Genomic DNA, 26,107 nt, shown 5'->3' on the forward strand with positions numbered 1-26,107 from the left:
TGAGTTCTGGAGATCTGAGTTGACGTAGAACTAAAGTTCAAAAGATATTTACACTAATATAGTGAGATTTTTTGGGAGTCACTCAGAGAGGCTTCCAGCTTCTTAAAAAGGAGTGGGTATCAAATGTGACAGGTTATAATATATAAAAGAGAAGAGAAAAGGAAGATTCTATGGTGATAGAATCACTAAAACTTTTCAAATGATCAAATAGGGAAGTATTTAAGGGAAAGAAAAATTTCTAGGTTGACCCTAAAGTTATAAAACCAGATAACTTAAAAGTTTGGGAAGCTGGAGATTTTTGTTTTTGAGCAGAGGGAGGAAATGGGTTCTGGTTTAGACATTTTAAGTTTGAGATTTTGCAAGGTATTCAGGTATAGATGTTTATCAGGTGATTATGGATGTAGGATTGGAATCCAGCAGAGAGATTAAGGTTGGATATAAAAATGTGGAAGTCATTGATGTAAAGATCATAATTAACTACTTAGGAACAGATCAGTAGAGTGGTCTGTTTAAGGGTGAGAATTTTTCACTTGTGAGCATTGAGAAGGTCATGGGCATTAAGAAAGTAGAAGGGAAAACTGAAAATTCTTGTTAGAAACTTAGCCATTTCAGGGAGAACGTAATATAATTGTTGTTTGTTGTGATGATGGGGAAAATGTTGGTAGACAACAGGTCTTAAGAGTCAAAAAAAGAGAAAGATCAAAAATGGGAGAAAGGGAGACAGTGATCATTGAGTCAAGCCTCCAGAAGAGAGGGAAGAGATGGGATCCAGCCTTGAATAAGCAAAGAACCATTTTTGTTTCAGATGGCAGAATAGAGAAGGAGAAAGTGGACAGATATGAAGAGTTTTGAGGTATGAAATAGGAGGATGATTAAAGACAAGGATGAATAGTGCTAATTTTGTTAGTAATATAGAAAGTAAAGAAAGATTAAGGAAGAATATTGTCTCTAGAAAGGTATGGTCTTCAAGTAGAAATGTCTTCTTTCCTTGTTTTACTTCTTCACTTGAACAGTAACAGTGTAGAGCAATAGTGAGGGTAGATGGGGATGAGTTTTTTCAACTTTACATTGATCCCTGCGCTTGAGAATTCCTCTGAGGTAATCCCAATGGCCACTGATGTTGGCATCAAAGATAGTGGTTCACTTAATTAGGGTAAAGAGCTCCTATCCTACCCATAGACTAGCCCAGAAGAATTCTAGAAAAGAAGCTATACTTCCCAAAAGGAGCCTTTTCCTGCTTATTATATATATATTTTTTCAAAGGGACCACAATTTTTTTTTTGCCTCTTCCTTTCAGGGGTAAAATAGTTATCTTACAGGAATAAAAAAAATCCTTTAAATTTCCTGTTAAATGGAAAATTGGCCTTTGGCCAATTCCGTGACCCCATGAATATCACTGTTGTCCTGGATCACTATATGGATTTATACAAGGAACTTTTAAGCTAGAGTCAACAAAATATAATATATTTTGTATAACTCCACAGATTCATATCCCAGTCCTTGTGGAGTTATACTACCTAGACCAAAGCTTTCTCCAGTGGAAAATAAAAATATTTCACAAGATGGACTCTCAGTTTATATTAGATTTGATTTATAACCTTCTTATTCAAGAGATATTCTTGAAGGTATTTGAATGAAATGGAGACATGTAAAATGAATGCTGGGAAGTTTCAGTCTTTTAAAACATATAGTAAAATTATGTGAATAGAGGATATTTTTCTCTTTTTCCCATTACTTCTTTCCTTTCCTTGCCCCTCCCCCTTTTTATTTTGAAATATAAGAAGACAAAAGTGATAGTTGATTTACTGGACATAGTGTTTTCAATGGTGGTAGTTGTGTTATTAATTTGTATAATCAAAAAGCAAAGTGGTAAGATCAATAGACAATGGAAGTAGAATGAGGAAGATCTGTGTTCAAATTTAGCTTCAAAACTTAAAATCTGTGTTACTCTGGGTAAATTATTTAAACTCTTCCTGCTTCAGTTTCCTCATGTGTAAAATGAAGATAATGATGGCATCTACCTCCCAAGATTGTTGTGAGACTTAAATGAGATATTTGAGAAATGTTTTGTAAACATTAAAAAGTAATATAAAAGCCATCAAAATGTTTGATGTTTATACATGCAGACAGCACATATGAAAATATCATGTGACTACTTTTTAGTGTTGGCTATAAAAAGAATGTATTTCTTTTTGGCTACAAAAATCCATGAAACTTCCTCCTAAGGAATGGATACCTTATGATTTTCATCAATGGGGGCCATACTCACCCTGAAGAAATCAAGGACCCTTGAAATATTTAAGGAATTTTCTGTAATGCATTATCCTTTTCATTTCAAGCTTTTAATGTTCACTAATTCTTTTGTGATACAAACAGTATTGTGTTACTTTTGTTTGAAAACTCAATTTGTGTTACTTCTATAAATAGATATTCAATTCAATTCTATACTTATTTGTCTGTTTTAAAAGGGAAAATGGTTAATGTGTAATTCAGCAAAATAGAGATAAAACAAATCCTAGAGATGTGAGTGAAGAAAATGGAAAGGGGACAAGAAAAAAGTACATAAAATAATGAAGAGAGGTACAGAGAGAAAGTTTTTGCAAAAGAAATTGTGTGATCATTTTGATCAGAGGAGGTATTCAGAGGATGTAGAGGTTGATGGCTTAATAAAAAAATGAGATCTAAAGGTTTCCAGTCTAGTTTCATAAAATAAACTTCTATAGATAGAAAGATGCTGCTTCAAATTTGCTTTAAATTTATGCTTTCTCCTTTCTAGGTAAAAGAAATGTCCATATTCACAAACATATCTCCATTATTCTTTACTTCTTTTTAACTTTGAATTTGTAGTTTATACTTAAATTATGCATCTTTGATTTTTCAATGTCCAAAAGGAGACTGTATTATTGTTTTCTTAGACTTGGACTTGCAACAATAACCACCCATTCAAATAGTGCTTTAAAATTTGCAAAACACTTTATATGTATTATCTCATTTGCTTTTCACACTAACCCAGGTAGGCACCATTATTATGCCTCTTTTATAGATAAGACGAATGAGACTAGGATGAGAAAACTGATTTGTTTAGGTTAGGGTCACACAGTTAGCAAGTGTCTGAAGAAGAATTTCGAAATCTAGTTCTTTATCCATACAACCACTCTAAAGATCTAGTACTAATAACTTGTTTTTTTGATATTGTTGTTTATACCAACTGAAAATCATTTATTGTTTTACATTTATTTATTTAAAATAAATATAAAATGGAAAATGAGAAAAAATCATTATCATATGCATAGGAAAATGTGAGAGAATTCAATATATGAAATAATACATTTTCATTTCAAGAAAGCACATATAATAAACACTACACATTGTATTCAGAACTGTTCATATTTTATTTGATACCTTTTAGGCTTTATTTAGTTCTCTTATGTGTACTTTTTACTTTATTCCTTTCCTCACATTTCTTCATCCCCATTTCCCCCAGGTAGGCTACAATTAAGCATGAATATATATATATATATATATATATATACATATGTATGTAAATATATATAGACACAAAGATGTATACACACATGCCTGTGAACATCTACATACATATATGTATAGATATCTATAACAATACATATATACACATATATTCAAATATATATATGTAAGATTGTACTACATGTTTGTCTTCTGTTTCTCTGAATATAGACAGCATGTTCCTTAAGTCCAAGTTTTTCCATATCTTTCTAAATCCAGTAAGTCATCATTTCCTACACCAAAGCAATAATCCAACCTCATACTATTCTGTTTTTTTAAATAGTCTACAACAATATTGATTGATATGGTTGATTTGTAGTTTCCCTCTTTTTCTCTCTTGAATAAATATATATTTATATATTCATATATTCAATATAACTTTGAGATAGATGACTACTACCTTTGATTTTTTTTCTAATTTCACTCCTGATTACTATTCTTTATATTATTAAATACTATTGTCATTTACATGATTATTATATTTATGTCTCTTGTTCCCTATTTCAGCTGACCATTCTACTTCTACCTACTACCTTGCCTTGCTAATACTTAATCTACCCTGCCAAGATCTCTCCTTTAACCTTTCCTCCCTCTTTATTCCAGAACCTTTAATGTACAAACCTTATCCTATTCCCATTAATCTATAAATTCTTCTATACATCCTCATCCTATGCCCTCCCCTTTCATTTTTTTTATAAATTTAGAAGACTCTTATACATATATATGCATATATATGTATGTATTGTTTTCTAATTCATTCCCTATGTAAATGGGATATGAGTAGGTAGAACTACAAGCCTCCCTTACCCATCTAATTCCTCTATCAGTTCTTGCTCTTGAACCTCATTTATATAATGAAATTTCTCTTTTTACCTTTTCCTGCATGGCTTTTCTTTTTTGAAGGACATCATTCTCCGCTCTATCTCAATCTTTCTTTGAAACTATCCATTTACTAATGACAATTTTAGACATGTGGTTTACATTTCCACATAGAGAGCATAGTTTGTCCTTACTGAGTCCCTTGAAATTAATCTTTGATATTTACCTGATATTTTTCTTGGATCTTATATGTCAAATTTTCTATTCAGTTCAGGTCTTTTTGTCGCAAAATCCCCCATATATGATAATTCATTGAATATCCATTTTTTCCATTCAGGATTATGTTTAACTTTTCTCCATATGATATTTTAATTTACAACCCTAATTCTTTAACTCTTTGATGTATAGTGTTCTAAGAATTGCAGTCTTTTAAATGTTGCTATTGCTAGGTCTTATGTGATTCTAATTGTGGCTGCTTCATATTTGAATTGGCATTTTTGTTGCTCATAATATTTTCTCCTTAATCTGAAGATTTTGGAATTTAACTGTGATTTTCCTGTGTGACTTGCTCATAGGATTTTTCAGGTGGTGATTGGTGGATATTTTTTTTTCCATTTCTACTTTCCCCTTTTGTCTTAACACTTTGGATAATTTTTTTAAAGTTATTTCTTGTATTATTATATTAAGATTCTTTTTTTTTTTTTTTGGCCACAGCTTTCAGATAATAAAGTTATTCTTGTTTCCTCTTCTTGATGTGTTCGCTAAGTCTGTTGTTTTTCTTCAGGGTTAACTCACATTCTCTTCTATTTTTTCATTCTTTAGCTTTTGTTTTATTATTTCTTGGTGTCTTTTAACTTTATTGACTTCCTCTTGCCCAATTCTAGATTTCAAGGAGTCTTCTCTTGTTCTGGATCTTGCTTTCTAGAAAGTCTACCTCTAATCCCTCACAACCCCAGGACTCCTCCACTTGCTGCTTCAATGGCAGTAGCCTAAAGGTATTTTACTTCACAGGGACCAAGTCTCCATCCTGGTAACTTTCTTCAGATCTTTCAGATCTTTGAATCTTCTCTGTTTGTCCCAGAGGATCACTATTTTGCCCCAACTCTTGTTTTTAGCTGCTTTACATTGATGTTGATGTGCAATTTTATCTTGTTTATAGGGGAAATCTAGAGAACTTGGAATTTCCTGATCTATTTTGCCATTTTTCCAGAATCCTCTCTCCCCACCATTTATTAAAAATTATCTAAGTTTTTTAAAACATTTTGATTATGGAGGCTTTCATCTATCTATATATTTGATTCTGTGGAAGTACTGTGGAATATTATCAATGCTTTACAGTTTTCTTCATCTATCCACTCAAAGATTTGACCGCCCCACATAGTGCATGGAGAGATGTACTCTGAGTTGAACTGATCTGGGTTTAGAGGAGGTAAATAACTTTCTCATGGTCATATGGATAGTAACATAATTTTTCTTGAAACCAATGTCATTTTATTCCAAATTCAATAATGCTAGTTATCTATATTTATAGTAAGTATATCAATATGAAGATGGAATATGACATCTTAGTGGAAAAGTGAGCTTTTCTAGAACTGGGAAAGTCTGGATTCTAATCCTGCCTCTGACAAATAAAAAATGGTGTGAATCAAATTACTCAGCTTTTCAATGCCCCATGCAACTTTGAACAAATCATTGAGCATAACTTGATTTTTAATTGATCAATTGGTAATTGGTAGGGGGAGTTTCCTCCTCAAAGATCCCATATATGAGTGAAATCACAGATTTGGTTCCCTCCAGATGGTAACAATAGCTGTATTTAATTGATTTTAGAAATGGAACAAATTTTATATGCTGCTTATGTAGTTAGTATTTTGTTCTGGCATTTTGCTATCCCTCTGCTACCTTCTTCTGGCTACTGGTACTTGTCTTTTTCAATGCCTGTTATTACCTGAAGGGGACGGTTATAGGCAATTCTCTATATATCAGTCTTACTGCTTGTGAAAAATCACTTGGAGGAATTTTGTTGAGAGAGAGAAAAGCTGGAACCAAAGGATAAAATATGAATTTGTGTTTTATGTAGGATTTCCATTATTCCATTCTATATTATCTTAATCTTAATTATCCTCTACCACATAGATGTACCATTTCATTAACTTTTATTACATGTAAAATGATTTTGCACCTGTTAATTACATTGGCAAATAATTAAAAGCAACTGAAACATCATATTTAGCAATACATATTCCCATTTCAGAAGTCATTCTCACTTCATTTCCATGTAAGTGCTGTTTTTAATGCATTTCCTCCAAAGCATGCTAAAACAAATATTTTAGTTAATTATATATTAATATAGATCCTGTGAATATTTGTTTCCAATTTTCATGATGCTTGTAGCTGTGAAGATCTGGCATGAGATGAGGTTGGTATTAAAATTTGATTGTCCTAATTTTATCATTTATTTTAAATTTCTAGGTCATCTGTTAATGATTTCCTATTCTGCCTAGACCGACATTATAACACTTATAGCCAGTTAAGTTAATTTAAATAATTAAGTATTTAACAAACCTGATATTGTCATGGATGAAACACTTTTAAAGGTTAAAATGATTTTTTAAATTACTATATGGAGAAAGAAAATTCAAAATTAAATGAAAACTAGATTATAAGTGATGTGGCTGATTATTTACATTACTATATCAAATCATTTCATTAATATACTGTTAATGAAACTGCATTTGCAATTATATTCCAAGATTTATATTAGTATCAATACCACTAATGAAACATGCCTACCCAAGCATGTGAAGACTACTCTTGGTGGAATAGGCTGACAAGAACAATTTTGTTCCAATAACCATGAAGGCAGATGAAGCAGGCACTATGGAGCACTCAGAGCTTGGGCAGGACAACAAAAAGATCATCGTCATTCATTGCACCCTGGGCCATCACCAGTCTTTGACTTCTTTTTTTGGCCACTGGACAATGATGACTCTGAAAGAGAGAGTGTGACTGATGCTTTTGTGCAACTCTGTTTCATTTACATAAAAATCAGTGCAAGTAAAGACATCACTTAGGCAATATTATGATGTCATTAGTATTCTTTAAAAATTAAGAATCAACAACAATGAAACCCAAGTTTTTTTTATTACTTATTAGATAATACCATTCATAGCACTTTTCAGAATTCTACTCAGATTAGATCCAGAAAGGACCCTTTACTTCTTAGCTTGCTTTTCTCTCAGATTTATGATAAGTACTGGAAGGCAGGAGATAATATCTATGTCTTAAATACAACAGCAACCTGAATTTATGTATCTTTCTTCTACATTACAAAGGCCTGAAAAATCCATGGCAATTATTTATTCATACAGTTAATATTGACTGCTCCCTAGTGTGTCAGAAGTTGAATTTTTTGGATAGCTATTTCACGACCTTTGCTTGTAGTTGTTAGACAATATCTTGCCCTCAAGGAACTCCTAATATCAACTAAATAAAACAGGTAGATGCACAAAATACATATGCCTGTAACCAAACATGAAGTGGTTTTTAAAAGAAGTACAAGTCACACTTTTAATTTTAATCAACATTATTAATATTTGATTAATATTTCTTCAGTCTGGAAACCGAAACCCTAATTCATAGCATTTTCTTGATTTTGAAGTGTAAATGCTCAAGCTAAAAAATTAATTCAGCACTCATGAACTGGTTTGAACTGCCTCCAGCATATCTCTGTAACATCATTTTCCTTTAATTTCTTTCCATTTTTTTCAAATAGAGAAATGAGAATAAAGAGTAGAAGAAGTGGTGGAATAAGAAAAAAGGAAGATTTTGGGAAGATGTGAATCACAATAAATACAAAGAGGATATTTGGGGAAAAGAAAAAACAATTTGGATACTGTGGGTAGTTCTTCATATCTTTTTTTTTCTCTTTATGTCATGTCTTGAACCAATTCAATTCAATAAATAAAATATATTTAACAAGTTGTATTGAGTGCTAGTGATTATTGGTTTTCAGTTATTATCATTTGATTCTTCATGTCCCTTTTTTTGGAATATGATACTGGCAAAGATACTGGAGTGGTTTGCCATTTCCTTCTCTCATTTCTCATTTAATAGAGAATGAAATTGAGACAAATAGGCTTAAAGTCATTTGCTGAGGGTCACACAGCTACTAAATTTCTGAATCAGATTTGAGCTCAGGATGATGAATCTTCTTGACTTCAGGTTCAAAACTCTATCCACTGCATCACCTATCTGACTATGCTGGTGATACAAAGATGAAATAAAATGTAGACTTTACTTTCAAAGACTATTTAATCGAATTTAGGAAAGCACATGTGGATGCAAATAATTGTGATATTGGACAATATGTGAAAAGTACAAAGCAATGCTCCAGAAGAAAAATTTGGTGAAACTTGAGGAGGTAAAAACATTATCTGAGAGGATGAAGAAAAGCTACAGGGATCATGTAACTCAGAAGAAGAGAAAGAGCTGGGCTTTGAAGGAAGAAAGTTCAACAGCTGGAATTGGGGAAGAAAGGAGTAAAAGGCAGGAATGATCCATTGCAAAGGACAAGTAAACTGGAATATTTGTGAGGATAACTAGGTCTTCTTAAATAACTTCTTTGCTACTCTGCCCAGGTAGGGACACCAGGAATACACATTCAGACAAAGATCTTTTTTTAATTAGTCTCAAATAAATTTTCATCAGTAGGCTTTAACACCTGGCAACTTGACCAGTTATGAACCTACCTCTGCCTCTGTGTAGCTTATTCAGTTTTTGACTCTTAAGTCCTTCCAAAGTTAAGTGGTTCAGAGACTTAGAACAATGACTTGCTATGAATGCATGAATAAATGAAAAATCATTGATTAAGTGCATACTATGTGCCAAGTACCATTTATATGCTAGGGATATAGACAAAAAATCTACACTATCTCTGCTTTCAAGAAGTTCTCACTTTAATTAAAGGAGGCAACACATGAAAGAAAATTTAACTACAGGACATATTGGAATAATTGGAATTCTAAAGGATAGACGATAGAATGAATGATAAGGTCTAAGAGTTTTAATTTGAATAAGATCAGTGAAAGTGGATGATATAGAAACAAAGAAGATGGTATATTCTGGGGGAACTTAGGATATAATAGGAAAGTAGATGGTAAATCTGGTGGTCCTCCATCTCATCAAAAAGAACAGTTAGTGACTCCCAACTCATTCAAGTAGTAGGAGCAGTGAAACTATTAGGATGTGTTCTGCATAAGCTGGGAAAGGGGGATTGGACTTGGAGAAATTAAAGGGAGAGGTACACAGCTGATTTACTTCTTGATTAATTTAGAAAAGATTTTTCATTGTAGAATCTGCCTAAGACTAGAAATCTGATCCCCATAGGATACTACTGAGCATAGTCATAGCCCACAAGAAAACTTTTTGTGAGCTCTATGTCCACTCTATGTCCACATTTATATATATAGAAAAGCAGAGATCTGAAACAATTTTGATCTCATAAGAAACAGATGATCAGACTTATGTCTCATACTGGAATTCCACCTTAGAACCAATCAAGCTTCTAGAATTAGAAGGGAACAGAAAGGTTAATGAATCCAAACCCCTCATTTTAAAGATCAGGAAACTAAGACTCAAAAGAGCTTAAATTACTTGACCAAGGTCCCAAAGTGTAGTAGAAGAGCTAAGATTCAAATTCAAATTTTGTGATTCCAAGTTCAGTTTTATAGTACATCATGCTTCCTTTGAAGCAATAGATTTATTTTTCTTTTCTTTGGATGTTTAGCTTTATGGAAGACCCTCCAGCAGATTATAGGAAAGCTAGAATTTGTGTAACTATTACAGAAAGATTTTCTGCCCCATGAATTTTATAAACATTGCTGTTTTTATATGGTAAAGGCATTTCCCTAGTGGGTTATACGCCAGGTATAGAATGTGGACTCTGTATGTAAATAATTGTCTCCAAACCAAGTATATGTGAGTCTTCTCTTTCACAGCATAATGTCCAGCAATGGATAAAATACCTCTTATTCACTATTAGTATGATACTGTCAGTAGCTAGCAGAAATTTATGATAGGAGGAGGAGAAGAGATTAATAGATTGCCCATAATATCAGATAACTTCACAGCTCTTGACATGAAATATTTTGCCAGATCACTTCAGTGTTCCTGTCCAATTGGTTTATGATAGTTCAATCTAAAATATTAATAAAACTTCTTCATGTGTTTAGGTAGGTTTTGTCTTTTTATTTCTCTTCTTAGGCATTAGAAAGTAGAATTTTAACAGTGATAAAGTACTTTGGACGCTTCAGATTTAGGGGAATTTCTTCAACTGAATTCTGATACTTGAAAACCTTTAGTAAATTAAAACTTCACATGTCTTCAAAAGTTCTGGTATGAAAGAGAGAACCCTTTCCCTGAAACAAAAGAATTTTCTTCATCTGTTTAGAATTCCCTGAACTTTTCAATATCAGTTTGTATAATTATAATATAAATTCAATTTACCAGATATTACAGTGCTCTAAAATAAATGGAAGTTTATGGATTAACGAATAAACTAATTTCTGTTTTGTTTATCTATTATCTGGCTAGGACTGAAGAATGAGAGATTTGAGACTTGGTGTGATTTAGCAGATAGGACAGAGATGCTCTCTATTTAGAGGACTTTGATTCTAAACCCACTTTTGATGCTTGCTATGTGATCTTGGACAATTATTATAATTTCTATTTGCCTGAATTTCATCATTTGTAAAATGAGGTGTGTTCCATGGTCTCCTTAAGTTCTCTTCTAATGTAGCACTGGATGTGGAATGAGGATACTGGATTTTTGATAAAAAGGCCTGTGCGCCAATCTATAATGTGGGATTTGGGTTTGGGGTTCTTCATATGAAACAGATTGGACTATTTGCCCTTCAACCTAAAGTGATGTTGATTATCATCATTCTTTTTTATAATAATAACATAATTTTAGGTTAAAATTATAAATAAAATATATTTATATGTTTAGAGAGATTTTGCCATTATCTCCATTTGTACTCTTGGTTGGATGGAATTTCTACAACTGACTTTTAATCTTTGAAAATCCCCAACAAATTATGCCTAGATATATCTTTAGAAGTTCCAGGGTGAAATAGGACTCTCTCAAAACAACAACAACAACAATCAAAATAGAGAATTCTCTCCTTGTGTTTAGAATTTCCTGAGATTTCTTTTCTTTTTTTTTCTTTTCTTTTTTACTGAGGCAACTGAGGTTAAATGGCTTTCCCAGGGTCACACAGCTAAAAAGTGTTAAGTGTCTGAGGTCAGATTTGGATTCAGGTCCACCTGACTTCAGGGCCGGTGCTCCCCCTGAAATTTTCAATAGTAAATTGAATGTAATTGCGATAAAAAATTCTGTCCCATTGAAAAATCTGTGATCTTATGACTTCTATGATCCAGTAACATTTTTCTATGTTCCCAAGTTTTATTCTTATACTATTAAAAGTAAAATTAGATGGTAGATTAATATAGTTATGGATGTGAATTTTGGAGGAAGAGTAGGAGAGGCAGTTTCTGTTTTCTCTTGTGCATTCCTTTTGTGTGGGTTTTCCCCCTATACTTACATGGAGTCATGATTTTTCTGCTTTATATTCTATACCACATCAGACACTAATACCTTCCATGCCTTGGCTGATAGTCTCTAAAACAGTAATAATAAACAAGCTAATGACAACCCAAATAAATAAATTAGATTGTTTAGGAAGTTTGAAAATATTTTGAACTGATCATTATCTTTGAAATTCCATTTTCAGATATTTCAAGATCTACAGCATTTTAGCATAGTTTCCTTGTGACCTGTAGAGAAAAATCCCATCCCTTTGAAACCAACCAAATGTGATGATATGTGTCAAACATTATTCCCATGTGGTGTGAGGGCTTGTTGAGCACTTTTCAGGACTGTTAATCTACCTTTGGTGTCCAACTTCACTCAACTTTTACCTGTAGCTCCAAGAAGCTGTAACATGTGTAGTGATAAAACTCTAGTAAGCCATCTTCACAGATAAAGTAAACCAGTTTCAGGGTAGCTCAAACTCAATGGTGACTTTGGGGGATTTTACTTCAAGCATGTGAGGACTTCCTTTGGTGGAATTGATGAATGAGAACAATTTAAACCAACAGTCATGAAGATGGCTAAAGCAGGTGCTGTGGAGCACTGAGCTGGATTAGACATTAAAGATGGCAATGTCATCCACTACATCCTGGGCTAACACTAGTTGTCTTGACTTTTGTCCTATCACTGGACTTCAATGACTTGGGAAGAGAAAATGAAGATGATGACTTTATCAACTTTGCTTTAGTTATATCTAATTCCTTGCAAGTCAAGACATCTCTTGTGATGTTATTGACTTCTTAGAAGATGAAAGATTATTATTACTATTATTATTTCTGAAAAGAATGTTTGTTCTATTGAAGACAAAAGAACAAAGGGAACAACCTTGAAATGCTGATACTCTCTAGTCTTTGTCATATTTGTATATTAACATTTCACAGACAACTGGCACAGTGGTGATGAGTGTTAGAAACATATCAGAGAAATATTGTCTTTTACTCAGGCAAATAAATTAGGTCTGCATCAGTCTTGTTTCCTAGAGGGAATGGCAGATAGTTCAGTTTTCTGATTCAGACTTCACACACAGTATGTTAATGGTTTTCAGCACTTTTTACCCCCATCAACTTTCAAAGTTGGTTTGATTGTACAAGGGGAACAGCTGGGTCCTCTTCAAACCATGGTGTCATGTCTATTAATGGAAGGTTGAATGTGGTTTTCTAATTATTCACATGACTTTGCAGAGGAATATTTGGGAAACATGGCCTGTTACTGGATTATTAGCACAAAAATGCAACCCTAGCTTTAATATCATTATGGTTACATCAGTCTTTCATCCAGCAGGCCAGCTGTGTAGATGAATTAGCTCCCTCCCCCATCACTTTAAACATAATGAGAGCTAATTTTAAGCCAACCTTAATATGAAGCTTGTTATAGATCTTATAATTAGAACTAATTATTTGATACAAAGATGATGATGAATTTATTGCTGTTGACTCAGGCTATTAACTGTATGTTAATGGGTTGTCATTTCACTTGCTTCTATTACTGGTTTGTTGACATTAGGAAATCATTGAAACAGTACTTTAATGGTCAGTTATAGTGTTATACTTTTGTATAGTTCTCTAGATGTAATTTTACATGCCTTTCTGAATGCAGTGCACAATCTTGCAATTTAAATAGTGGATTTTCTAATTACAATTAGTTTTCAACTAGGAAGCTCTACCTAGTAGTTTTTTTCATTTAAAAAAATCAGCATTGGATGATTTTGAATGTTCTCATATTTTGCATATTTTATTAATATGTCATATATTCATATTGATTTAGTAAAAATATCATTAAGAGAGTTTTTATCCTACTTAGTGTTCTATGTAATTTTGAAGCTATTAAGGGAAAAAAGCTTATGAGTTTGAAAAGCATACAAAGAGAATATTGTCGATATTTAGTTACTATTTTGTTAAAATACAGAACTCAGTGATATTTCTAAGTAACTCTATTAATAAATGAGAGAATGGTATTACTTTAAGCTTCTGACAGAATCTTAACTATCATTCTAATTACTATATTTTATATATCCAGAAATTATTGTGTAGAATGTAGTTAGACAGCATAGAGTCTCCCCAGCAGGATTTTTATTTCTGCATTAACCTTTATGATACAGGGATTTTAGACTCTTGTCTAAGAGTGGACTGTATTTAATAAGGGCTGGGAAGAATCTATCTATCTATCTATCTATCTATCTAACAGAGAGAGAGACAGACACACACAGATAGAGAGAGAGATTTGAAAAAGAAGACTTTAAACTGAAAATGGAGAAGGAAATAGAAAATTGCTCATATCTTTCTACCAAGTCATATACTCCAGAGAGTGACAGGCATAAAATAGCTACTCTTGATCAAAGATAATTCCAGATGACTTAAGATGAAAAATGCTATCCACTTCCAGAGAAATAACTGGTGGAGTCTCAATGTAGAAAAAAAGCATACTATTTTTTTTTTCACTTTTTAATAGTTTTTTTTTACTCTGTTTTCATTCACAACCTGGCCAACATGCAAGTTTATTTTACATCATTGTATGAGTATAATCCATACAAAATTGCTTACCTTGTCAGAAATGGGGGAAGGGAAAAAGGGAGAGAATTTGGAAAACAAAATTTTTAAAAAAGGAATATTAAAATTTGTTTTAATTTGTAGTTAGAAAAACAATATATTATTTGAAAAATAATTTACTGAAAAAATTTTCCAGGAAGGCCACAAATAATATTCCCAAAATGAACCTAGAATTTTTTTTTCCTAAGGCAATAGGGGTTAAGTGACTTACCTAGGGTCACACAGCTAAGAAGTGTTAAGTTTTGAGGCCAGATTTGAACTCAGGGCTGGTGCTCTGAACCTAGAATTTTAAGGTAAAATTAACATATAAAGTTGAATTACTAAAATTTAATGGCATGTGATTGGACTATGATTATGGAACCTTAGTAAGAAAGAAGGTTTGAAAATAAATTAAAATTTAATTGAATAAAATGTATGAAAAGAGTGAAGAGTTTGTATTTTATAAAAAAAAAGTTATGTTTATGAACAAATCTGTGAACTGGAGGAAAAATATGGAGAATATTTTATTGGGAAATCAACAAGGAGACTGTCTAGCTAAAAGTAAGAAATGAGTGATCATTTCTATGAGATGATCACAAAGATAAGGAATATAAGTTAGAAATCTTTTTCTGATTCAATAAAAACATATAAATTCTTGATTTGTCAATAATGGAAGTTTCATTCTTCAAATTATGAAGGATTTTTCAATCTAAACAAAAAACAATTGCACTACAGTAGAAAAGGGAGTTTTAAAGCATATATTATAAAGAATTTATTAAATAAGTTTGACTTAATAAAAGACATGCAGAAGATAAAAATAAAGGAAGACAATGGTAGTATTAAATTGTTATTAAGAATGTCTGGACTTTTAATTCACAGAAAGAACTGAGACTTTTGACAAATAGAAAGTTGAACAAAAATTTTTGATATAAATTATATTTGGAGATGGTGTGATATTGATGTATTGATATTTGAAAACTAAGAAAAGACAGAATTATAGAATTTGTATTTTAGAGTTTTTTTCCTACAAGGAGATTAGTATTGGAAAGTATCAAGCAAAGCTCTTAATAAGGAATTGAACCCTTATAGATGAGGAAATGGCAAGAGTGAGTTTAGCTGCATTTAAATGAATTCAAATCAAATGACCTTAATTGCCCATATCCCAAGATACTGAAATAAATTGCATATATCATAATCTTTTTCTCTAAATACCTCCCATCTGAATTTATTTCTCTAAAGAGTGACAACATCTTTCTAGTCATCAACAACCACAACCATGGTGATACTCTTGACTCTCCTATCCCATATATCCAGATAGTTGTCAAATATTGTTTATTTCTCTACTAAATTTTTCTCCTACTTCTAATCTCTATATCCTTCTTTGTACTTAGCCATTACCCTAATTTGGGTCCTTATCATTTCACAGGTATGTTGCTTTCTATTTCATCCCTCTGCCTCAAGTATCACCTCTTGTCAATCATCCTATAAACAATAAAGTTAAAGTGAATTTCCTGAAGGGAAAGTCTGTCCATGTCACTATCCTACTGAATGTACTACAATACTACTTGGTTGCCTCTAGATTTGAATAAAGGTGTTTTTTTTTTTCCTGTTTGGAATTTAAAGATCTTTACAACATGGTCCCAGTGTCTCTCTCTCTCTCTTTCTTCTCTCTTTCTCTCTCTCTCTCTCTCTCTCTCTCTCTCTCTCTCTCTCTCTCTCTCTCTCTCTCTCTCTCTCTCTCTCTCTCTCTCTCTCTGTCTCTCTCTCTCTCTCTCTCTCTGTCTCTGTCTCTCTGTCTCTGTCTGCCTCTGTCTCTCCATCTTTGCATCTCTGTCTTTCTCTGTCTGTCTCTTTTTTCTGAATCTCTCCTTCTCTTTCTGTCTCTTTCCCTTTCTGTCTCTGTCTCTGACTATCTGTCTGTCTGTCTGTCTCTGTCTCTCTCTGTCTCTGTCTGTCTCTGTCTCTGTCTCTCTTTCTCTCTCTCCCTTTCTCCCTTTTTCTAGTACATATCTAAAATGACCCTCTTGAAATTCTTCACTTATGACATTCCTGCTTTTTGAGTATAGTTCTAAGTTATTTTCCATAATGGGAAACCTAATTCATAGTTCCAACAATAATATATTAATGTGTCTACCTTTTCATAGCCTCTTCAACATTGATTTTTTCTGTCTTAGAGAATCTTTACCAACTTGCTAGGTGAGAGGCAACCTCAAAGTTGTTTTTAATGTACATCTCTTTCTTCATTAATGAGTTTAAAATTTTCCCATATGCTTTTTGTTCATTTGCCTTTCTTCTTTTGAAAATAATTCTAAAAAATGTGAGCACATGGTTTTCTTTGGCTTTATATGTTGTTCTATCACGATCTTGAGAAATAATGAATTTCAGCCAGCAAAACGAGTTCTTTGAGCTCAATAGCTGATTAAAGATCTCAGTATCCTCATATGTGTTTTAGTTAAGCATGGCCAGAAGCAAGATCTAAAAGTTTCACAAGAGGAATTGAAACTCTAGGCAGGCAATATCCATTCATACTCTTTATAATCCAAGAATATAATTCTTGTCATGCTCCCTGCCACTTACATTAATTATGATGACTTGTTGTCATTCAAAATTTCCAATGTGCTACCCTTAACCTGTGAATTCACAATACTGGGAGTTCTTGGAAAAGAAACTCCTTCTGTAAAATTGCAAATTAGCTCCTATTCTGTGGCTTCTAGTTTTAGAGAGCTTTCTGAAGCATGAAGAAGTTGATAATTGACTTAGGATCACAAAGACAATATGTCTCAAAAATGAGACTTGAACCCAAGTTTTCCCAATCCTGGAATCAGATGACTATTTGCTATGCATTTCTGCTTTTAAAGAAACTTTTATTTCCACATAACCAAAACTGTCTATCATATTTATTATAAAATTTGGATTTTGAATAATAAAAGTATAATCTTATCAGATAAACTAGGTCTCTTGCCCTTTAAAAGAATTTTATACATCTGCTGTTTTTCTCACATGCAAATTTCCTACATGTCAGGAAAAGTGAATTAGCAAACATAAGAAATTTAAAATGATACTTTCTTGGTTTAAAATATTCACAATTTAATTGATGTGGATGCTCCTTACAATGATGCAACTGCCCAAATCTCCATATTTTTGTTTGTGGTCTTTACAGAGTGACAGTGACAAGTAAGAATACATTACCTCCTGGTAAAATTTCTGGTGATAGACCATTTTTAAGTTGATTAGAATAGTCCTTGAACAAAATATATATAATCACTGGGCCTATATTTCCCAACTATGTTGAAACATTCAAAGTTTCTGTTCTATTGTATTACCTTCAAAAGCTCAAGAATCATTCACTACATGAGTCATTAGATTAGTATGTTAGCAAAAATAATTGTTATAACATACTTAAACATCAAGTTATATCCTATTCATGAAATTGTTAATGCATTCATAGATCAAGAACTAGAAGGGATGACACAAACCATTTAGTCCAACACTTTCATGTTGCAGATGCTTAGAGGTGGGATTTCACTTCTAAGGAAATCTAAACCAATATGCTTTCCACTGTACCATTCTACCTTCTTTCTATTCTAAAAGAACAAAAATCACATACATGATATTTCTAGAAATTTTAGGCACGAATGACATTTTAGGGAATGATATGTGGCAGAAATCCTAAAAAGATAGTAACAATTGTGCAACAAATTAGTGCAATGTAAAAATCTTAAAAATATAGTTTTCTTTTTAAAAAACTCATATGCATTTATTTCTATCTATTTTATTGCAATAAATTCTAATTTAATTCTGAAGTATATAAAATCCACTGACTTTAAATGTACTAAGAAATAAAAATGACCTCTGATTCTTATTATGGTGAAACTTATAAGTCACAAAATGTATTACTTTTTACCAACATAGTATTATTTCATTTATCTGAAGACAAAAATGTGGAATTATTTTAAAGAATAAGTAGAATTTTTCTGAGCCCTTGCTTTTCTAGCAGTTTATATTACACTGAATGAAGCCAATTTCATAATATTTAGTGAGAAACTCAATAGCTTTGATATGACAGTTTGCTCTGGCAAGTATTCTTGCTGAAGGCTATACAGGGAATATTAGAAATTAAATGACATCTGATATTCAAGTTCCCTAAATGATACAGGTTATATTAAACTAGTATCAAGAGTTATATATCTGATGGATAAGAGAAATATATATGATGGGTATATTTCTATTCATTCTATGAGTGATTATGTATATCAATAAAAGTGTTAGGCTTATTTTAACATTTAAAAATTGAATAAAAGGGATCTAAAAAGTTAAAAAAAGTTGATTAACTAAGTAAGAATCCATGGATTGTAAACTAAGTCATTTCTTTCATACTAACAGAAAATGAACTTCGGGGAGAATTATGCAGTTCTTCCACTGATCCTAAACTTATTTTTGAATCAAAGACCTATCTTTATAATTTTAATTTTCTTCTAGTGATATTGTATAGTTATGAATTACATAATATATTTTTTCTTTTTTAATATAATAGCATCTTATTTTTCCCATATTTACAACAAAAAAAATTTGAGCATTCATTTTTATAAGATTTTGAGTTCTGAAGTTCTTTCCCTCAGTCTTTCCCCTTCCCTCTTTCAAAGAAGGTAGCTAGTTTGATCTAGTTTATATGTGTGCTAACATGTAAAACGTATTTACATATTAGTCACAATTGTAAAAGAAGCAGATCAAAAGAAAAAAAACTGAATAAAATAAGTTTTAAAATATGATTCACTCTGCATCCTGAACCCATCAGTTCTTTATCTGGTTATGGATAGGATTTTCTTTCATGAGTCCTTTATATTTGTCTTGGATATAATTATGTTGCTGAGAAAAACTGAGGCAGTCGTAGTTGATCATCATTTACTATCATTTTGTTTCCTCATTGCTGATCTTAATTTCTTCAATTTTCTTTTCTTCTCTTATTGCTAAAGCTAACATTTGTAGTACTATATTAAATAATAGAGGTGATAAGGGTCTTTCTTGATTCATCTCTGCCCCTATTGATAAAGCTTCTAGCTTATCTATTACAAATAATGCTTGTAGATAGTTTTAGATAGATACTGCTTATCATTTTAAAGAATGCTCACTTTATTGCTATGCTCTCTAGTGGTTTTTTTTTTTTAATAGGAATGGGCACTGTATTTTGTCAAAAGTTTTTCAGCTCTATTGAGATAATCATATGATTTAAGTTGGTTTTCTTATTGATGTGGTCAATTATATTGATGGTTTTCCTGATACTGAATCAATCCTGCATTCTTGGTATAAATCCCACCTAGTCACAGTGCATAACCTTTGTGATATATTGTTGTAATTGCCTGGTTAATACTTTGTTCAAAATTTTTGCATTAATATTTATTGAAGAAATTTTTCTATAATTTTTTTCTCTGATCTTTTCCTTAGGAAAGCTTGAAATCCTTCTATTTCATTGAATGACCATTGAATTACTATGCTTAATTTCCCTGGGTAGGTGATCCTTGGTTGTAGTTTTAGCTTCTTTGCCTTTGGGTATATCATGTTCCATGACTTCCAGTCTTTTAATGTTGAAGTTGCCAGGTCCTGTGTAATCTTTATTGTGACTCCAGATATTTGAATTGTTTCTTTCTGGCTATTTGTAGTATTTTTTCCTTGAACTGATAGGTCTGAAATTTGGCTCTTCTGTTCTTGGAATCTTTCTTTTGGCATCTCTTTCCTGAGGTGATCTGTGGAGTCTTTCAATGCCCATTTTGTCCTCTAGTTCCAGGACATCAGTGCAATTTTCCCTGACAATTTCTTGGAAGATATTGTCCAGGACCTCCTTTTGATTATGGGTTCCAGGTAGTCCAATTATTCTAATATTGTCTCTTCTGGTTACATTTTCCATGTTGGTTATTTTCCCCATATATCTCAGATTTCTTCTATTTTTTCCAGTCTATTGAATTTGCTTGACTTATTCTTGATGTTTCATAGAATCGTTAGTTTTCATTTGCCAATGTTAGTTTTTAAGGTGTTGTTTTCCTCAGCTAGCTTTTGTATTTTCCATTTGACCATTTGTACTTTTTAAGGAGTTGTTTTCTTCAGTGAATTTTTGTATCTCCTTTTCTATGTGACTAATTCTACTTAAGTGATTTTCAAAGCTATTTACTCTTCATGATTCTCTTACATCACTTTCATTTCTTTTTCCCAATCTTTCTTCTACTTCTACATGATTTTTAAACTCTTTTTGAATTCTTCCATAAGTTCTATCTGGGGTTGAGACTATTCCCCATTTATCTTTGGGGTTTTGCCCATAGGTATTTTGACATTGCTGCTTTCTTCTGAATTAGTGTCTTGGTTGTTTCTCTCACCATAATAACTTTCTATGGTCTTATTCTTTTTTTGTTGCTATTTCTCTCTCTTTCTGTCTGCTGTCTCTCCCTGTCCTTCTCCCTTTCCCTCCCTCTTCTCTACTCTCTCTTTCCTCTCTCACTGTCTCTATCTGTCAGTGCCTGTGTCTGTCTCTCTATCTCTGTTTCTATCGTCTTTCTGTCTGTCTCTGTGTCTCTCCTTTTCCCTTTCTTTTCAATTTGAGTTCTGCTCCCAAAATGGAAGGATTATTGTTTCAGGCTTCTTATTCTGAGGAATTACAGACCCTAACTATTTATCTGGTGATGAACTGATATTGTCTGGAGACTCACAGGGGATCCTCCTCTATCTGGTGTTGGTTGAGGAGATAGGACGTATATGGCTAATGCTGCTGGGGTCTAGCAGCTTATGTGATGTTGAGCTGGGATCCTAGTGGTGGTGTCTGGCATGCAGAGGCCATGTGAGGTATTTCTGCATTTCCCTTATGTTACACAGAGGAAGCCTCTGGAGGATTCCTTGTTTCCCGGGGCTACCTGGAGCACTTGGTGATTCCTGGGTCTGGAGTTCTCAGGCTCCCCTGGTTTTAACAAAGTATAAGGGATTCCTGCTGTTGTAATTCATCTGCTTCATACCCTGAGACTAAGGATTTCCTGCTGCTTTGTTGTGGTGGAGATTGCTGCCAGCTTGCTAGGGAGCTTCTTGTCTTGGACTGAATCTCCTCCCTTCTTCCCCAGACCCCTCCTGCTGATCCTCCAAGTTTCCTGTGATAGTTTCGATCATTCTCTTTGTTGATTCCACTGCTCCAGGACCTGTCTTGTAATGCTATTTTTTTGGTTGCCGGGAGATGAACATGGGAGAGTTACAATGATTTGTAACACACAGTAGCATGTAACTTTGTTACATGCTTATTCCACCAGCATGGCTCCTGGTAGACAATATCTACAGAATTAATTCTGATGATCCATCCACAGGCCACTGGAAAGATGCATGGTGGTCATAGCAGTTTGAAACATATCGTAAACAAGGAAGAGATTGTAAAGAATACTACCAAAGAAATGTGTACTACTACTGCTAGTACTACTACTAATAATAATATTAAAGGATTAATTGACTACATGGTGAGGGAGGGATAAGCACTGGACAGCTCATGTGCCCTATTCACATGATCTCACTGTATGCAAAGACACCACCTTCCTGCACTGCGTTGGGCGAACTCCAAGGGGTAATTTTTGAGAAGAAATTATTGAGTCACACAGATTATATAAGAAAGATGGGTTGTGGTCTGCATCTTAAAGAGGGGAGAATGAATTTGAATAATTATAACAACTAGCATTTAGTACTTTCAAGGTATTGTTCTTTATATGTTATCCCTCATGTTAACTCTATGAAGTAAGTACTATTACCACCTAATATTATAGATTAAAAAACTAAGGCTGAGAGAGATGAAATGATTTGCTCAGGTTCATATAGCTAGTAAGTGCTTGATTCAGGATTTGAACTCAGATCTTCATGACTTTAAAATCAAGTTGTTATCTACTACCTAATGAGATGAGATCACAGATCCCTTAGAGAATGAATTCTTAAGCTTGTTTAAGATATATTAAGTAAAGTAACCCTTTTGGCATTTTGGTGAAGCCTATGGATCCCTCCTTAGACACTTGTTCGTTTACATTTGTTATTGAAAAAATACCATTTAAGTTAGAGGTTAGTGAAAATAAACATATAATATTCCCACCCCCCTTTCAGTGAGTCCTATCTTTATGAAACTTATAACCTACTAAGCAGATATCTATCTAGATATAGATCCACACACATACACACACACATAAATATGTATAGATATATTATTATATTTTATGTCACATATTATCTAAGCTTAATGTTACATGATAAATATATCAGAGAGATGTCCAACACAGTGTATGCTCCATCAATTGCTCCATCAATATATTTATATATCTGTTGACTGAATCTAAAACTCATTAATCTAAAAATGAAGAAAAATTCATTTTTCCTATAAGCGCTTTTTCCCTACACTCCATCATCGAGTTTGAAACTCTTCATTTTAAAGTGCTCCATGGGAATTCTAACCAAGGTCAGAAATTTCTGTTCTAGTCAGTGTCAAAGAACAGATGTCTTGGGTGTTTAAGAACATTTTCTGTCAAAGAGCGATCATGAAAAGAACATAGAGAATCAGAGCTCCACTTTGCCTGCATTCAGGCAGTATTTATTGATCACATTTAAAGACAGACAAATTGGTCAGTACTGATGCCTCTGTATTTTGCAAGGTCGAAAGCAAGATAAATTACAGGCATTTCTTTTCTGAGATAGATTCCTTTAAGCTCCGTGCAGAATATACAATCTAGCCCAAAGTAGATTAGTCCCCTCAAATCTTGAGGCATGCCTGTAGCTTGGTAATTCCATTTGGCTAGCAATTTTAATGACATCATTATTGGGAAAGAACTTTTTAATACCCATAAAAAAAATCCTAATGCTTACCTTTTAGCAAAATAAACTCTCAGAATCTATCTGACTTCACTCAACACAAGTCTGTTTGATGTGAAATAGATCTTTCTTCCTTCAGAACATTTGTAACATTTAAGGAAAGACTTTTGGCCTGATAAACTCTCAGTGAGTTATCTTGGTTAAATAAAGAAAAAAATACAAGTTCCTTGAAAGATTGCCAATGTATATGTGGCATCTTTTACATCATCTATAATGATTTAAATAAATAAATAAATAGACATACATATGCATGTACATATACCCACAAATGTATGGGAGGGGACATTGTGGCTAAACAATAAATCATCTAGAAATATGTGACAAGTGTGGAAGCCATCTGATTCTATTTCAAATATAAAACATCATTTCTTACATTTCTTTATTTTCTATAAGCAGCTCTGCTTGATTTTGATTCCAGTGAATATCAGACACTAGATTAGTTTGATCACCTGAAATCAAATAACCTTGCAGATTGACTCAGCTTTTGACACATAACATATCCCCAGTTTCCTCAATTGCCTCTCCCCTCTGATTGAAGGGGCTAGAGGGTAGAGCAATAATTTCCTGCCAAAGCCTTCCTTTATAGAAAAAAAATAAAACTTTCTATATAACTCTCCATTTTTCATCAGTGAGTCTCCGTAGTTTCCACTCCAAGGAGCATTATGCTCCTTGGACATGTCTCATGGGAATCTCATGGTTCTTCCTTTTCCTTTTCAGTTTCCTTTTGTATATTAAATAAGAACTGTTTTTCTTTTTCTTATTTATATCCTCCAGCACTTAGCACAGCATCTGGCACACAGTGGGTGCTAGAGAAATATTTATTGGATTCAATTAAATTGATATGTAGGATATAAGCAATTTTGACTCTGTAAGGGACTCTGAGAAAAGAAAACTATTTAATATTGGGATAAACTTTTTCTTTTAGGCTGGGGGATTTGTGTGAGTTGGTAGGCAGAGGAGAAGCAATTAATTTAATCCAATCCAACAGTTCTCAAGCATATATATATATATATATATATATATATGTATATATATTTATGTTATTCGATTCTTTTCAATATATATTAAGTATTTACTAAGTTCATAGTCTTCCACATTCTATCCAAAGTCTTATCAAGGCATGAGAGTGACAAGCCTGGTTTCTCAAAAGCTTTGCCAGTGAAAGACAAGTTCTGATAATTTCTAGTTTGTTGGAAAGAGGTGGGACCTCTTTCAGGTAATATAGGACCTGTCCTATCATTAGTAGCCCACTATTATATTTAGATCAAAGGTCAAAGTATATGTAATAATTACATATTGCCTATGTAAGGTCAAAGTATGTGCATTGTTAGGTCAAAGTATATGTAAGGTCAATCAGCAAAGTGATATCATAAGGGACTTCATAAGGTTTATCTGTTTGCATTCCTACATAGGAGGATGATACTTGTAAGTCATTAGAACTTTCTCATTATTATGGCTGTTAAGAGTATATGTAGACAGAAGGCACAAGTGTGAGTTGAATATGAAGGAATAATATCTTTTTTTAAAAAATGATGAAACTGGAGCAGCTAGGTGGTGCAGTGGATAGAGCACCAGTCCTGAATTCAGAAGGACCTGAGTTCAAATCTGGTCTCAGACACTTGACACTTCCTAGCTGTATGACTCTGGGCACGTCACTTAACCCCAATTACCTCAGTAAAAAAAAAAAAAAAAAAAGAAATTAAGGGATGAGTGAGGAATATACTGAGGATTTTCTTATTTCAAGAATGACTTAAGGCTTTGCAAAGGTGATGTGATATTTAGAGTTCTTTTCTCTTTAAATAAAATGACCCAGCTCAGGGGGCCTTTTGAGTGCTCCTCAGACTTAAAGATTTTTTCACACAACTTTGACCAGTATAAGTCAGTGGTCATCTCAGTGGGGGAAAGGGAAACAATGGAAAGCCTTGGCACTCAACAAAATGAAAAGAAGAATCAGAACTATATACACGTATATGTGCACATATGTTGCTTTTTTATTCAATACTTTATGAACAAGTAAACTTACTCTTTAAAACCTCTGTCCTTGTGCCATTTCAAGCCATGTGGGCATCTGAGTCTAGGACAAATTCCTGACCTTCTAGCATTGCTGTTGTTTATTCTTCATTTTTGAAGAAGGTCAATGACATTACGAATGAGTGAGGAAAAATTTCACAAATAATCAGACTCAGTCTTTCAAAGTTATAGAAGTCCAATGGCAAAACCCAAAGTCAGGATGACTGATGACAACCCAGCATTCATTGGATGATCTTGATATCTTTGATGTCTTTACCAAGCACTAAGTGCTTGGCAGAATTTGCTTTTAGCTGCCTTCATGATTGTTGGAACAAATTGTGCCCATCTAGTAGGGAACTTTTCACATGTTTTGGGTGGGAATACCTCTTACTCATCTTTGCATTTAAAGCTGAGCTGCTCTCCCTGCTAATGCATCCTGGGCATCCCATATCTTCCAGCAAGATAATAAATATCTATATAATCCTGCACAGGTCTCAAAATCCCCAAGCCTCTGTTCCTTTACCCCCAAAATGAGGGATTTGGACTAGATGACCTCTGAAGACTCTTTCAGATCTACAACTTCATGATTATAAAAGTAGACTCCCTGGCTAATAGGGAAAGCTGGTCAACTATTAGTTATTATGGAGCTCTATATCAGTTTCAATTGCCTTTTAAAAACCCAGATCAATGCTTTGTGACTAAAGGA

This window comes from Sarcophilus harrisii, chromosome 6 (assembly GCF_902635505.1).
Source record: "Sarcophilus harrisii chromosome 6, mSarHar1.11, whole genome shotgun sequence".
In the NCBI taxonomy this organism is placed as follows: domain Eukaryota; kingdom Metazoa; phylum Chordata; class Mammalia; order Dasyuromorphia; family Dasyuridae; genus Sarcophilus; species Sarcophilus harrisii.